This window comes from Gallus gallus, chromosome 28, assembly GCF_016699485.2.
Source record: "Gallus gallus isolate bGalGal1 chromosome 28, bGalGal1.mat.broiler.GRCg7b, whole genome shotgun sequence".
NCBI lineage: Eukaryota > Metazoa > Chordata > Aves > Galliformes > Phasianidae > Gallus > Gallus gallus.
In genome coordinates, this window is record NC_052559.1 from 26,997 (window position 1) to 41,698 (window position 14,702).

Below are 14,702 nucleotides of genomic sequence, written 5' to 3' on the forward strand. Positions count from 1 at the left end.
TTCATCCGAGCAACGACTGGCAGCAACTCCACAAAATCCTCCACGCCAAAGCAGCTCCTGCAGATGCACAACGGAGTCCTCCGCAAGGAACACGAGCTTATGCTGCAGCCTCTGGAGAAGCAAGCTGCCTTTGTGGTGCTTGCTCGGGAGGCCTCCTTTGCATCACCTCTCAGCCACAGCAGGAGAGCTTTTCTTCTCCATATCCATGCACCTCGGTACCTTTTCCCAAGTTCCAAAAAGCCAAGGAAGGCAAAGCAAAATCACCTGAAAAGCCGAGAAACAAAGAGGAACACCCTGAAGGAGGGAGAAAAGAGTTCCAAGAATGGGAAAGGGAAAAGTATCAATCACCACATCGGAACAAAACCAAGGTATTGCAACACAGGAGCAGCAATAAAGCAAGACTGACAAAAGAATGGCAAACAACAAGGAAAACAGAGCAAAGCAAAACAAAGACACGAAATACAAGAGTCCAGCACATGAACTCAAGACAGCATCATGGCAAAGCAAGGAAGCCAAACACAGGAAAACAGGCCCACTGCCCCGCCACAGGCATACACTGATCTAGATCACTCCGTGACAGCCAGCTAACACAAACGGGAAGGAAGTAGGAAAGCAGTCTTTTTGGACTTCACAGGCTTTCCGCCTCCTCAAATCTTGTTCTGCTCAGGAGCAAAAAGAGGGAAGCAATTCACCTGGATGACAAAGGGGTGCAGCCTGGTTCCACCCCTCCCTCACCTCATTTCAGGGCTGGCTGCCCCAAGGGAAGGATCACTGCTTCAAATTCTGCTCTTGTTGAGTAGGGTGTGAGCCCTCCTCCTCACAAAGGGGTAAGCAGTTCCATCTTCATTTACTGGACTGAGTCCCTTCCGCTCCCTGGGTAAGGGAAAACTGTGCCTGTGATAGCCTTGGTCTACAGTTGCCATTCTGGGTTAACCAGTGGTACACTTCCGTCGGAGGCCTGGGTCAAAGGAGGTCCCTAAGGGCCAGCTGGGTCTGGCCCCTCTGGCTTCAAGCAGCAGAAAGGCTTACAGTAGCAGCTGATAGCCGACGGGGGATACCACTCTGTGTAGAAATGGGGGTACTCAGAGCTGCGTGAACTCCTTGGACAGGCCAAACAGCGTGGAGGTCACTTCTACTGGTAGCTGTGCAATTCAGGAATGAAGTCTGTTGCTCAGCTCGGACGCCTGACAGCATTTTGTGTGCTCCAGCAGCTTTACTCTGAGCAATGTATTGCTGTCAGGCAGCCTGGGGTTTCTTTACCACTACCTCAGCAGGAACAAGACTAGAAATACGGTCTGTAAGTGCACTGCAGTTGAACAGAAAATGGTCTGGTTTGGCTGTAAGAATAGTGTATTTGAGGGATTTTGGGTGGATGTGGGCTAACAGGACAACTTCTGTTGGTGACTGGTTTCTGGGAAGGAGAAAAATTACACTGGTTTTAGGGAATCAGCCCGGGATTCAAGCGACTCTCACTGAGAAAAGGGAAAAGGGAAAGCTTCTGTGGGTAAGAACATTATTTGGCGAGCTGTTGTAAGAGCGATGGAAATCTCTCTTGTTGTAATAAGAGATGGAAAAAAGCAGGGGAGTTACCTCGTAGGAAAAAAGAGCTCAGGGAGCTTGAGACAGTGTCTCAGAAAAGGCGTGCTTTTGCTTAGCATTGCTCTGTGTCTGAGTTTTCCTTGCTATTTGTGCATGAAGCCCTCAGATGGGAAACCCAGCCTCCCCCTCCAAGTGAGGACATTGCCCTAGCAGCCCCTGGGGCTTGGCCTGAAAGGAAGGGAAAAAAAAACCAACAACCAACCAAAGCAGTGCAATGCAAAGCAACAGAGAAAGAAGCATAAAAGAAAAGATGTTAAATAGCAAGAGGAAAAGCAAAGAAAAACCACACGACATGGAAAGAACAAAGACAAAGACAACTCTCGGGATGGAATCAAAGAATGCCCTCAGGCATCTGTCCCCTCCCCTGAACCTTCCTACGTCCCAAGAGTTTCTGCCCGGTGGGACCACGTGCAGGACAGCAGGCTTTGGCTTGATGGGCTGCAAGGCCAAAAAAGGGCGGCTCCAGGCCCCCCAGAGGATGTCACAGCTGACATCACCCACGCTCCTGGAACCTTTGTGCTGTTACAATCAGTTTCCATGACGATGACGGGCCCTCCACAAGGACAGCGGGCAGATGTTGACAGGCACCTCAGCTGGGAGATGCACTGCCCGCAGCCGCTCGCCGTGCCCTGGGGCTGAGAGCAGCCCTGGCAGAAGACAAGCTCGGCCTCATCCCCTGCTGGATTACGGTTAAGTGCTACTATTTAGTCTTACTACTAACTGCGGACCGTTACCCTTTGGCATCAGATGGTCGGGTTACTGCATTAGATAAGGCTTCACGTGGAAATGCTACCAAGTTCAGTCAGGGCAAAGGCTTAAGGAAAACCCCTAGGGATTGGCTTAAAGGTTACTGTTAGAGGCTAGCGTTTAGGATGAAGAGTTACCATAGTAGGTTAGGATGAAGGGCTTCCCTTCAGTGACAGGTCAACGGTTACCACATTGGATTAGAGCGAAGGATTCGCACTTCGGTTATGGTTAAGGGCTACCCTTTGGTTTTAGGACTGAGGGTGGCCCTTACTTGATGAGGGCTAACCCTATCCCTGTTGCATTTACAGAAAAGGCTTAAGGGCTACCCATTAGTGGGGTTAAACATTACCTGTGTGTATGGCAAACAGATTGTAAGGCAAATAGGTAAAGGAGCAGAGAGAGAATTGCCTTTCCAAAGGAGGAATGAAATACAAAGCTTACCCGTACCCTGGGCGCGCAGAACAGCTCCACTAAGGGTGACCTCCAGAGAGAGAGCCTTCCTCCTTGGGAGTCAGCCCTTACATGGGGTCTAGCAGGGCTGCAGCCAGGGTCCACCCCTTCCGGTCACTCAGGTGAAACTGCCATCACCTGTGCCCCTGCAGCTGACTCAGCACTCGCCTCAGGTGGTCAAACAGAGGGTCAGGCTGTGATTATACAGTTCCCATACACCTGTGTGGTTCAGACTTGTCGTTTATACATTTGGATTAGTGTTAGGAGCTACAATTTCTAGTACAAGAGAAAGGAAAAGAAACGCTACTGGGAAAAAAATACAGTGCAAAGAAGTGAACAGCAAAAAAAAAAAAAAAAGAGCACCAAACTGAAAAAAGAACAAAGAAAAACCCCACGCACATCAAAGAAAGCCAATAACAATACATGAAACAACAACAAACACCAAATTCAAAAACAAGCAACCAACGCTAACAGAACAGAATACACTCTCACGGAAAAGCAAAGATGACAACAGAGTGTGGGAGAGGCAAAAACTCAGCATCTATGCCTAGGAAGATGACACAGAACAATCTACATACACCAATGCCGAGAAAATGGGGCAATAGGCCCGCATGGATCCAGCCAGCTGGAGAAAAAGCCACAAGAGCACCACAAGGGAAGAGGCAAGGAGGCCCAGGAGGCGTGGACCCACCTGGGAAACTCCAAGGAGCTGCAAATGCATCAAGCACGGCAGGAAAGCCCAGAGAGGAGGCTGCAGTTCAAGAAGCCAGAAAGGAACAGACAGAACAGAACAATCAAGGGAGAGAGCACATCAGGTAAGTGAAGGCAAAGGAAGAGCAAGGCCGGGGCAAGGGGACAAGGAAGGCAAAGCCAGGTAAGGCAACCAAGAATGAAGAGCAAGGGAGAAACTCCAAGCAAAGCCAAGAACCATCCTCTGAAAAGGCAAGGAATGCTCTCCTCTGGGAGGAAGAAGCTAATGCAAAGAAAAGGAACAGCTAAGACAAAGAGCCAACAAAACAGACACAAAGACAATGGAAAGCAAAGCAAAAGGCGCACTACTGAAAAGCAATAGGGGAAAAACAACCAAGCAAGGAAAACAAAGCAAACAAAACAAGGTCACCATACTGTATTCCATTCATTTGCTTTACTCGTGTATATCGTGTCAAAGCAAAGAAACCAAACACAGTACAAAGAGAAAAGCACTCACCAATGCTTTGCACTGAAGAGAAGGAATAAATGAAAATTCACAAGCAATGCAAGGCAAAGACACAAAAGAAAAACCAAGGAGCAAAGCAAAGCCATTCCAGAAACAATAACCAAAATAGGAATTACTAAAAAGCCAAGGAAAGCAAAGCAATATCACCCGAAAAGATGAGAAACAGAAAGGAATACCCTTAGAAAGCCGAAATCCAGCCATCAGAGGACTGTGTCAACTCCATGGATTCCAGTGACACCAAGGTATCTGCAACATCAAATTTCAGCCAGGCATCCCGGGCCCTTGGTGGCCTATGACAGCAGCGCTCCTACAGAGTTCATTCTCTTACACCCTGATACCAAAGACATGCTACCTGTGAGTGGCTAACACAGTATCTGGCTGCCACAGGACTTGCGAGGAGTGACACCAAGTTTTCTCTCTCTAGTCAGCACACAGAAGTTACTTTGGCTGCCTTTGCAGGAGAAGAGAGCAATCTCTTGCCATGCAGGGAGGGAGGACGTGGTGTACTTCTAGCATCAAGTTACATGTGGTCAAGTCAGGTGATGACATACCTGCTCCCAGCCTGAATCGTCACCCTTCCTGAACGCTGTCACTGAAAGCTTGCTGCTATTGTGTTAGCTGATTCTTGCGAGCATTCCCTCCTGATGAGCTTCACATACATCAGGGCTTGGACAAGTCTTAGTGACGAGGGCATCAAAATTGCCATCTGGCCGCAGTGATCATCTGGACACTAGCTTTTCATTACACGTGAAACAATCTTTCCTGCAAGATATGAAGAAGGAGAGAAAACAATGCTCAGTCTCAACTGTCGGGAGGCACTCCTCTGCCTGAAAAATAGATAACCTCATTGCACATACTGCCAAAAGACAGCTAGACACTGTACCGTTCTGTACACTTGCACTGCGTTTGCAAGGATCTGACCAAGGAAAAAATGGTTTCTTCTGCAGCTAGCTAAAACAGGGGCTTCTTTGAGAGAGCAACAGCATGCACACACTGCCTGCAAGCCCCCTGGCATCCTTCTGCTGTGCTTATGGAGCACCTGGAGCAAGCAGGCACTGACTGCATAGCTCGTGGGGGCTAACACTGCTCAGATAACAACCGAGGGCGTGAAGAAATGTGGCAGGAGAAGCAGTGCATTCCTAACGCAGCAACAAAGACTGGAGCACTGCTCAGACAGGTAGCAGAGCTCCTTCATTAGCGGTCACTGTTAACCCCATCCAGTCAGTGCTGAGCAAAATGAGGACTCTGCAAACTGCAGGTAATATTTCCTGCTGGCTCAGCTATAGTCATTTATGCAGCTTTTAGGGCGGTTTGGTGTTTTTTTCTTTCTTTTTCTGTTCCTTGCTTTTGGTGAGATGCTAATAATTCGTGCAAACTCCCCCCATACACAACCAATCGCCATCAGATGATGAGACAAAAGGCTGAGATAAGCCCCACTTCTAGCTATACACTGTTAAAACGTGAAAAGAAATCTGTTCAGAGATTTTGCGATGCATATGCATGCAACAAGAAAAGCAGAGGCAGGGAAAAGAAGAGCTGGCTTGCATGGCAGCAGGTGAACAATGAACAAGGGAAAAACACTTGGCTGTAACATTCACACCCGTCTCTCATCCCACCTAAGACCCAGAACACAACAACTTCAAAGTAATACTCTAACTGATCCGTACTGTATTGAGCCTCTAGACTGTCTCTGCTTCTCTGCTTCTGTAATTTAAGCTTCTTTTGTCTTGCTGTTCAGCAGGCAAACCTCACCCTAAGAAGACAAGACGCAAACTATGGGTGGAGTATGTATGTAGCCAAATTAGTAAAAATGCCTTTGATATGAGACAACAAACAGATGTGAGACGATGCTGTCTGAAATGGACCCATACTGACTTGAATATACGTACCAAAACACTAGAAATCACGTTGTTACCATATTGGAGTCTTTCCTGTTCCATCACTTAAGCCGTGTAGAAAGCTGATTCAAAGATCTGGAAGAGAAACACTCACCTATGGAGAGCAGGAGACAAATCCAGCCTAGTTCAGCTGCAGCTGAAAGCTGTCATCAGCCAAAGCCTCAGCAGTTCCCAGCATGCAAACAAAGCTATTCTTCATGCGTTCCTTTTTTAAGTTGAACACAATGCCTGCCATTAAAAAAAGAATAACAATAAAAATAATCCTACCTGGCTTTTCTTGGAATCCAAAAACAGGAGAAAAATCACAGAAACGTGGTGGAATGACTCACACAGCTGGAGTGCTGTGATGGATGGCTAGCGACTTTTCAAAAGAGAGAGGCAAGGCAGGAAAGGCAGTGGTGCAGCCCTCTACGTTAAGAAAGAATGGGAATGTCTGGAAATGAACGATGGCCATGATAGGGTTGAGAGCTTCTAGGTCAGAATAAAAGCAAAGGCCAGTAAGACTGACGTTAGCGTGGGAGTGTGCTACAGGCCACCCAACCAGGATGAAGTGGTGGGCAAGACACTTTAGAGACAGCCGCATGAGGTCTCAAGCTCAGAAGGGGCCAGAAGATGATCCTGGTAGCTACAGACCTACGGTGTCTAACCTCGGTGCCAGGGTAGGTTATGGGATGGATAACGTTGCGATTCATTACAGGTCAACCAGGGGATCAGGCCCGGTCACAATGAGTTGACGAATGGGAGATCCTGTTTGACACAAGAACTCGCCCCACGCCACCATGGCCAGAGGAGACTCCAGCAGCAGCAGCAGCAGGAGCAGATCCCGTGGAGGGAGGAAGCAGGGGCAGCTGGGCCTGCTGTGCACATACACAGATAGACATGTAGATACCTTGTCACTGCTCTTCTGCCTCCACTTTTCTGGGGGACTGGGAGTTTTGTCTTCACACAGGAACTTCGCCACAGCAGCATTTTCCAGTCCGTGGCACCTTGATCCCAGGATGTGCTCCGCACCGTGCTTCTAGGGCATCAACATCTGCTGGTGCACAAAGGCCCCTGAAAGGAAAAGCACCCTTGCACGTTTGCACTGCTCCCACACTCCCCAGAACTGTCTCTCAAATCTCACATAACACAGACTCTCTCAGACTCTTGGCTGCAGCCCAATAGCACAGCATCCCCTCTCTCACCCCCTCTCATGAGCCAAGAGGCCATAGTTTGTGTCCCTTTTTAAGCTTTACAGACACAATCAGGCAAGAACTTCGGTTTGCCCATCCTGCAGCCAGGAATGCTCCAACCTGAGGGGGGAGTGGCCGTGAGAGCAATGTCTCTGTGCAAGTGCAGCTCGTTCCTCCCCTCTGACAGGGGCAGAAGGAGGGAGGCAACAGACAAAAGCAGAAAGCGTCTGCATATCCCTAGTGGCTCTAATTTCCTGCCTCACGCTGGGAAACGAGCTGAGTCGCTGGGCCTCTCCGTTAGGCTTAGCTCTGCAGCTCGGACATCATCTTTACACTCAGCTGTTCCTGGGCATAATGCTCCACACAATGACCCTGCAGAGCCCAAAGGCCTGCCTGCCTGCTGTCACTCACCTGGAGGTTGCAGGGTGCTGTGCCTCTTGGCTGGACCTGCTGCTGCTAGCTGTCACTTGCAAGACACTGAGAGGCCACCTGCTTGGAACTGCAGGCAACAAACACAAACGAGAAAAAAGGAAGGAAGAAAGGATTCTTTCATGTCACAGGCTTTCACAGGCTTCATTAAAACACATTCTGCTGTGGAGCACAGCTGCAAGCATTTCACCTGGGCAAAAAACGGGTGGAGCCTGGCTCCAGCCCTCCCCACCCTCGTTTAAGGGCTGCCTGTCTAAGGGGAAGAATCTCTACTGGGAGATCTGCTCTGTGCTCATACTTTCTGAGTCCTGTTCTTCAGAAAGGGCTCTTTGTTTACTAGCTTGAGTCCTTCCCCACTCATAGGAAAATTAAAACACAAGAAAGCCGCTGGATCAGCTACTGCCTTTCACTACAGTTACCATTTTAGGTTATGGATCAAGGTTGAACTGTACAGAGGGAGTGCAGCCACAAGGCTCTGGCTGTGCCAAGCCTCCCACGTGCCCGGGCCCCAAAGCAGCCCCAACTGTGCCTGGTCCTCCTCCATCCTGGGCCCCAAAGCAGCCCCAACTGTGCCTGGTCCTCCTCCATCCTGGGACCACAGGCAGCCCCAACTGTGCCAGGTCCTCCTCCATCCTAGGCCCCAAGGCACAGGCTGTGCCTGGGCTCCCTTTCGTCTGGGCCCAGACAAGGCCTCAACTGTGCCTGCTCCAGCCCGGGCCCCAAATCTGCCCCATCTGTGCCAGGCCCCACTCCAGCCCAGGCCCAAAAGCAGCCCCAACTGTGCCTGCTCCTCCTCCATCCTGGGCCCCAAAGCAGCCCCAACTGTGCCTGGCCCCCCTCCATCCTGGGCCCCAAAGCAGCCCCAACTGTGCCTGGTCCTCCTCCATCCTAGGCCCCAAAGCCTGGGCTGTGCCGGGGCTCCCTCTGGTCTGGGCCCAGAGGAGGCCTCAACTGTGCTAGGCCCCGCTCCAGCTCGGGCCCCCCCAGTGCAGCCCCAACTGCACTGGTCCTCCTCCATCCTGGGCCCCAACACAGCCCCAACTGAGCCTGCTTCTCCTCCATCCTGGGCCCCCCCAGTGCAGCCCCAACTGCACCTGGTCCTCCTCCATCCTGGGTCCCGAGGCTCTACCTGTGCCTGGGCCTCCTTCCTTCTGGGCCCACACGAGGCCTCAACTGTGCCAGGCCCCCTCCAGCCTGGGCCCCGAGGCCACCACTGTGCTGGACCACCCTCCGGCACAGGCCCTGCCCCAAGCCCTGCCCCCTGTGGACAGCTCTGCTCTTTGCCTGCTTGGTTTTTGTTCTCTCTTCACTCTGCCAGGTTAACTGGATGAGTTTCAATGGGACCGAGTGTCGGGTCCTGCATTTTGGTCACAACAAGCCCAGGCGTCCCCCCAGTCCTCCTTGGGGAGGAGTGGCTGGAAAGCTGCCTGATCCCTGAAAGGGACCTTGGTGTGCTGACGGACAGGTGGCTGAAGATGAGCCAGCAGTGTGCCCAGGTGGCCAAGAAGGCCAATGGCATAACCACAATTCCTGGCTCAGGAATGGTGTGGTGAGCAGGACTAGGGAAGTCATCCTGCCCCTGGACTCGGCACTGGCGAGGCCTCACCTCGAGTCCAGTGTTCAGTTTTGGGCACCTCAGCACAGAAGGGCCGTTGAGGTGCTGAAGCAGGTTGAAAGAAGGGCAACAAGGCTGGGGAAGGCCTTGGCCAATATGCCCTCTGAGGAGTGACTGAAGGAACTGGGGCTGTTTAGTGTGGGGAAAAGGAGGCTGAGGGGAGACCTGATGGGCTGGCTCCCTATTCCACCCAGGGAGCTGGTTCAGTCACCATCCCTGAATGTGTTGAAAACCAGGTGGTGCTCGGGGACATGATTGAGCAGGGGCTCGTTAGAGTTAGGCTGGTATGGTTAGGTTGTGCTTAGACTTGAGGGTCTTTAAGGTCTTTGTGGCGACAAAAACTGCAACCATCTCAAGCCTGGGGGAAAGGGGCTGACCCCAACGGTCACGCAACCCCCCTGGGGGGAGGGGCTCCCCTAACTGCCACTCTCCAGCTGTCATGGCAGGTAAGGCAGCAGGCTTCCCCTGCTCCCATGCTTCAGCTGGCCCCAGCGCTCCAGATCCCACCCCTGTGCCCCAGATCCCACCCCTGTAACCCCGATATCACCCCTGTAACCCAGAGCTCACCCCAGTGTCCCAGATCCCACCCCAGCGTCCCAGATCTCACTCCAGCGCCCCAGATCCCAGCCCTGTAAGCCCGATCTCAGCCCTGTGCCCCAGATCGCACCCCAGCGCCCCAGAGCTCACCCCAGAGCCCACCCCAGAGCCTACTTTGGCCTTTCCCCACAGAGAGAATCCCTCGAGGAGCGCTGACGGTGCCTCTGACGCCCGACGCCATTTTCTCTGAAGCGACTGTGCCGCCACCGGACCCCGCCTGGATGCAGCCCACCATCCGCGGACCGATGCCGGTACCACCCCAAGCCCTCCCTGTCCCCACTGCCACCTACCTGGCGCCTCAGGCCTCTGTCTGGCCTGGGGTACCAGGTGTCTGGGGACAGGCAGCGCGGCTCCCCCCTGGGGGGCTGCCCCCAACTGGGGCTCCACTGCCACCTGGGGGCCTGCCCCCAACTGGGGGGCTGCACTTACCGGTGCTGCAGCTGCTACCTGGGGGGCTGCACCCAGCTATGGCTCCCCCCACTGCCCCCGCTCACTGCTGGGGACATCCCCTGCTGGCAGGGACGCTGCCGCCCCAGCAGCCGATGGGGCTGTGGCCTGGGGCCGTGTTCCACGGGGAGCCCCCGCAGCCCGCAGGCACCTGCCTGCCGCAGGCCCCCGGCCGCCCCGGCCCCCCGCCAGTTCTTTTGCAGGTACCACCACTGCAGGAGCAGGTGCTCCCCGTGCCCTGCACCCTGCCCGCCACCTGGGAGTCGCCGATGGAGCCCTTTCAGGACGCCGTGGTGCTCACGGAGGACCAGGGGCACCCAGCGCCCACCGACGGGTGCCCCCATCCCGCCACGGCTCCGCTCGGCTGCAGCACCGCAGCGCTGGACTCAGGGGGTGAGTTTGGGGGCTGCGGGGCGTGCGGCAGGCTGTCCGCACCGGGTGGCTGTGGGAAAGCTGGCATTGCCCCACTGGGGATGTCCTTGCTTTTCCAGCAGCCACAGCGAGCGCAGACATCCCGGAGGACGTGGCGGACATCCAGCATCTCCTGGCATGGCTCAACGACGGTGAGTTTGGGGGCAGCAGAGCTGGCGGGGGGTTGCTGGCACCCACCCACCCACCCACCCACACTGGGTGTGGGAAAGAAAGCTGGCATTGCCCCACTGGGCATTTTCTGCCTTTTCCAGAAGTGACATCCAAGACAGGCATCCTGTACGACGACGCAGACATCGATGACCTGCTCACGTGGATCAACAACGGTGAGTCTCTCTCGGAGGGGCAGCAGAGCTGCTGGGGGGGTGTCTGCACGGAGTGGGCGTGGGAAAGCCGGCATTGCCATTGCCCCGCTGGGCATTTTCTGCCTTTTCCAGAAGAGACACCCAGCACCCACAGACTTGACAACGATGATGTGGAAATGGACCGTTTGCTCACCTGGATTGACGGTGAGACTGTGCTCCGCAGAGGTGACCCCCAGAGGTGGCTGCCTGCACCGAGTGGCTGTGGGAAGGCTGCCATCATCCTTCGGGGGGATGTTCTTGCTTTTTCAGAAGCGGCTCTGGAGGTCCCCCAGCACAAGCAGGACCTGCCCGGTGTCACAAGAGAGGGGACCAAAGCCACTGCAAACAGCTGCCAAACGCAAGAGCTGATGCAGCGCATCACTGCCACGGAGCCACTGAGCCCTGATGTCTCCAGCAGCCTCGACTCCTCTTCTTCCGGCACAGAGCACTCGGACTCCTCCGGGGCCAGCAGGGAGCTGAGCAACGAGACACATCCTGAATCAGGGCTCCTCAGCAACTCGCTCTGCTGGCAGCCAGCATCCCCTGAGCTGCCCGTGCCGACGCCCCTGGCTGCCCCTGCGCCTCCGTCGCCCCGCACTGCACATCTGATGGAAGAGGCGCGGCGGAGGCAGCCCCGGGTGGTTCTCACCCGCCTGGCACTGCCGACCCCCCTGGCTGCCCCCGCACCTCTGCTGCCCCACACTGCACGTCTGATGGAAGAGGCGCGGCGGAGGCAGCCCCGGGTGGTTCTCACCCGCCTGGCACTGCCACCCGGATGCATCTCCTGCCGGCTGGCAGACATGCACCACGAGGACAGCACCGAGCCAGCCAAGTGCCCAGCGCCCGCCTGCACCACCACTAACAGCAAGAGCACCGGGCACGAGCAGCACACTGGCAGCGGCCCAGCCACAAAGAGGAAGCTGCCGCGCTGCCACGATGGCCCAGGCCACAAACACCGGTGCTAGGCCAAGCTGGCTGTGTCAGCACGGTGGGCGGGCAGCAGGAGGACTGTGCCCTGATGGGGTGCCCATCACAGCCCAACAGCGGCTCGAGCGGGAGCGCACCAAGAAACCGGCCCACTTGCTGGAGCAGGAGACGTGGCCATAGCCGACCAAGACGGCTCCCTGGAGCCCTGGGCTCCTCGCTGGCCCCCACCATGCCCAGAGAGCAGCGGCAGTGTTCCGGAGGCACCAGCACCGGCCCCAGCCCTACCCCTCCAAAACTGGGCTGTCCACAAACGGCATCTTGGGCTGGGGCAATGCGGGACTCTGAAGCTGATGGACCGCCAACGGGTTGGACTGTCAAAGCTTTGGGCTGGGAAAAGAAGGCTGGGGGGTGGGAAGAGGGTGGGGAGGGGATGGTTGCGGGGTGGGGAATGGGTGGGGGGTGGGAACTCTTTGGGTGAGAACTTGGGGTGGGAATTCTTGGGGTGCTGGGATCTTTTTGGGGCTGGAAATGAAATGGCTGTACTGTGATATTGTTGGGGTGGGAATCCGGGGTGGGGGGAGGGAATTTGGGGTGGGAACTCTTGGGGTGGGAATTCATGGGGTGTTGGGATCTTCCTGAGGTTGGAAATGGCTGTACTGTGATATTGTTGGGGTGGGAATTTGGGGGTTGGGAAACTGCTGGGGTGAGAAATGGCTGCCGTGGGAGATGGTTGGCATCAAAAATTATTGGACACCGTAACTGCTGGCACTGAAGATGGGGGGAGGGGGAGGGAATTCTGTGGGGTGGCAATTCTGGGGGAGAAATTGTACTCTGATCACGTTACACTCCCAAGTTGTTGGAATTTGGAGGAAGGAACTGTTGGGGTGGGAATTTGGGGGGCTGGGAGGTTTTCTGCAGAGGGAGGGAACTATTGGTGGGAGGGAGCGGGGGGGAAGCGGGGAGGAGGGTGGGTGGTGAGCAATTGATTGCGGGGTGGGAGCTGGGGGGTGGGAAATTGATTAGAGGGTGGGAATTTTAGGGGGTGGGATCAGAAACAATTGTTAGGGTGGGAAATGGTTGGGAATATAATCATTTATTTGCTGTTTTGTACGTTAAATTATTAAACGTATGGCGTTCGCTTTCCTACACCTCTGCCTGCAGTCGTTTGTGCAGCACCAAAGCCCCCCCCCAGGCCCACCTCCAGGGATGCTGGGGTGGCTGCAGCGAGCCAACAGCTCCTCCACTCTGAACATCTCCATCTCCATCGCTGCTGTCAACGCCTCTGTTGCCTTGTGCTGTTCCTGGGGAAGGAGATGGTCACGCAGTGAGCAGTGGGTGTGTTGAGCTGGGGGCACTGGGCAGTACTGGAGGCACTGGGAAGCCCACTGCAGGGCACTGGGGGGCACTGAGTTTGCACAAGAAGACTCTAGACAATACTGGGAGGCAATGGGAGCTTAAGTGGGGAGCTAAGCAATCCATTTCTCCCGTGGCGGAGACTTTCTCCTTGGGGCTGACCCCCCCCACCCCCAGCATTGCTTGACTCTGCCCTGGGCGCTGTGGTCCACGCATTCCCACCCTGATGCTGTCTCTCAGTGACACATTTGTCACCCACAGACTCACCGTGGGTCCTGAGCTGGGCTGGGGGGTGTCCTGTGAAAGCAACCCCAGTGACAGCCCTGAGCCCTATACGGCACACAGCCCGGAAAACCACCTTTCATGCTGCCAAGATCAGCTTCAGCTCATCACCCTGGGACTCCAGCGGGGGGCTCTGTGGAAGCTTCCCCTGTTTCCAGCTGCTGCTACCCCGTCCTTGTTGACCATGCTTCATGCTCTGGCATACACCTGGAAAGGTGAACTCTGCCATGGCCTAGGAAGAGCTCTGCTCTTTCTTTCTTAGCAATGCCTCTGAACATCTTGAAAGCCAGGAGGAAGAGGCCATGACTGAAAGTCAGAGAGATTCTGGCAGCACAAGGGACCGTTTCACAAGAACAAGCTCCACACAGTCTACGGCAACACCATTTCTTAGCTGCTCTCCTCCCTGCCCCAGTGGCGGTCACACTTCATCATCTCCACTTGACAGGCTGGAGCAGCACCAAGTTGTACTGATGGGTTTCTGAAGGCCCTTTTAACCTCCAGAGGGAAGAAAACAGCCCGAACAAAAAGGGGGCAGCGGGGCTCTCCCTAGGACACCACTGGTCTCAGCAGAGTTCACAGGGACTTCAAACGCACAAAGCACCCACAAAAGCATCCCAACAGCCCCAACAAGGAAGCAAAACAAACCCAGGACGCTCTGCAGGGCTCCCAGCTCTTAGTAGCTCACACCTGCTCCGTGGACACAGCATGCACAGAAACCGCACCTCCCCTCTTCCCCATTTCTCCCCCTGCCATTTCTACAGCCATTTACACACACTGGGGAAAGGCAGCGTAAGGCTCGTGGAGAAGACTGGGTGGACATGACATTTCTCACTCCCCTGCTGCCAGAGCACTGCTCGCCTAGAGAACGACTATTTCTCAAACAAGCACCAACCAAGCACGGCAACAAACAACTGAAATGGCACTTGCCCAGCAAAACAACCAGCCTGCCCAAAGACCTCTCCTCAGAGACTTGCCCAGAAGGCCACAACCATTACTCCCACGTGGCAGGCTTACTCACAGAACAGCAGCCTTCTCGTCACCGTGCATCACCAGGACACAAGCAGCCTGCTGGGGCAAGGAAGGCAATCTCTCCTCAGCATCTCACCACACACGTTCCCTCCGCACTGCTTTCCTGCACAAATACAAGGACAAAAGCCTCACTTCATCCGAGCAACGACTGGCAGCAACTCCACAAAA

General features: G+C 54.7%; 1 long non-coding RNA gene across 1 annotated transcript; it reads right to left on the minus strand.

The window, feature by feature from the left end:
- Positions 1–4,094: 4,094 nt before the first annotated feature.
- On the minus strand, positions 4,095–6,382 carry LOC124417434. Its single transcript, XR_006932222.1, has 3 exons — positions 5,902–6,382; positions 5,680–5,765; positions 4,095–4,774 (listed from the first exon to the last, which is right to left on the minus strand). It is a non-coding gene; the product is annotated as an uncharacterized LOC124417434 (long non-coding RNA).
- Positions 6,383–14,702: the final 8,320 nt, after the last annotated feature.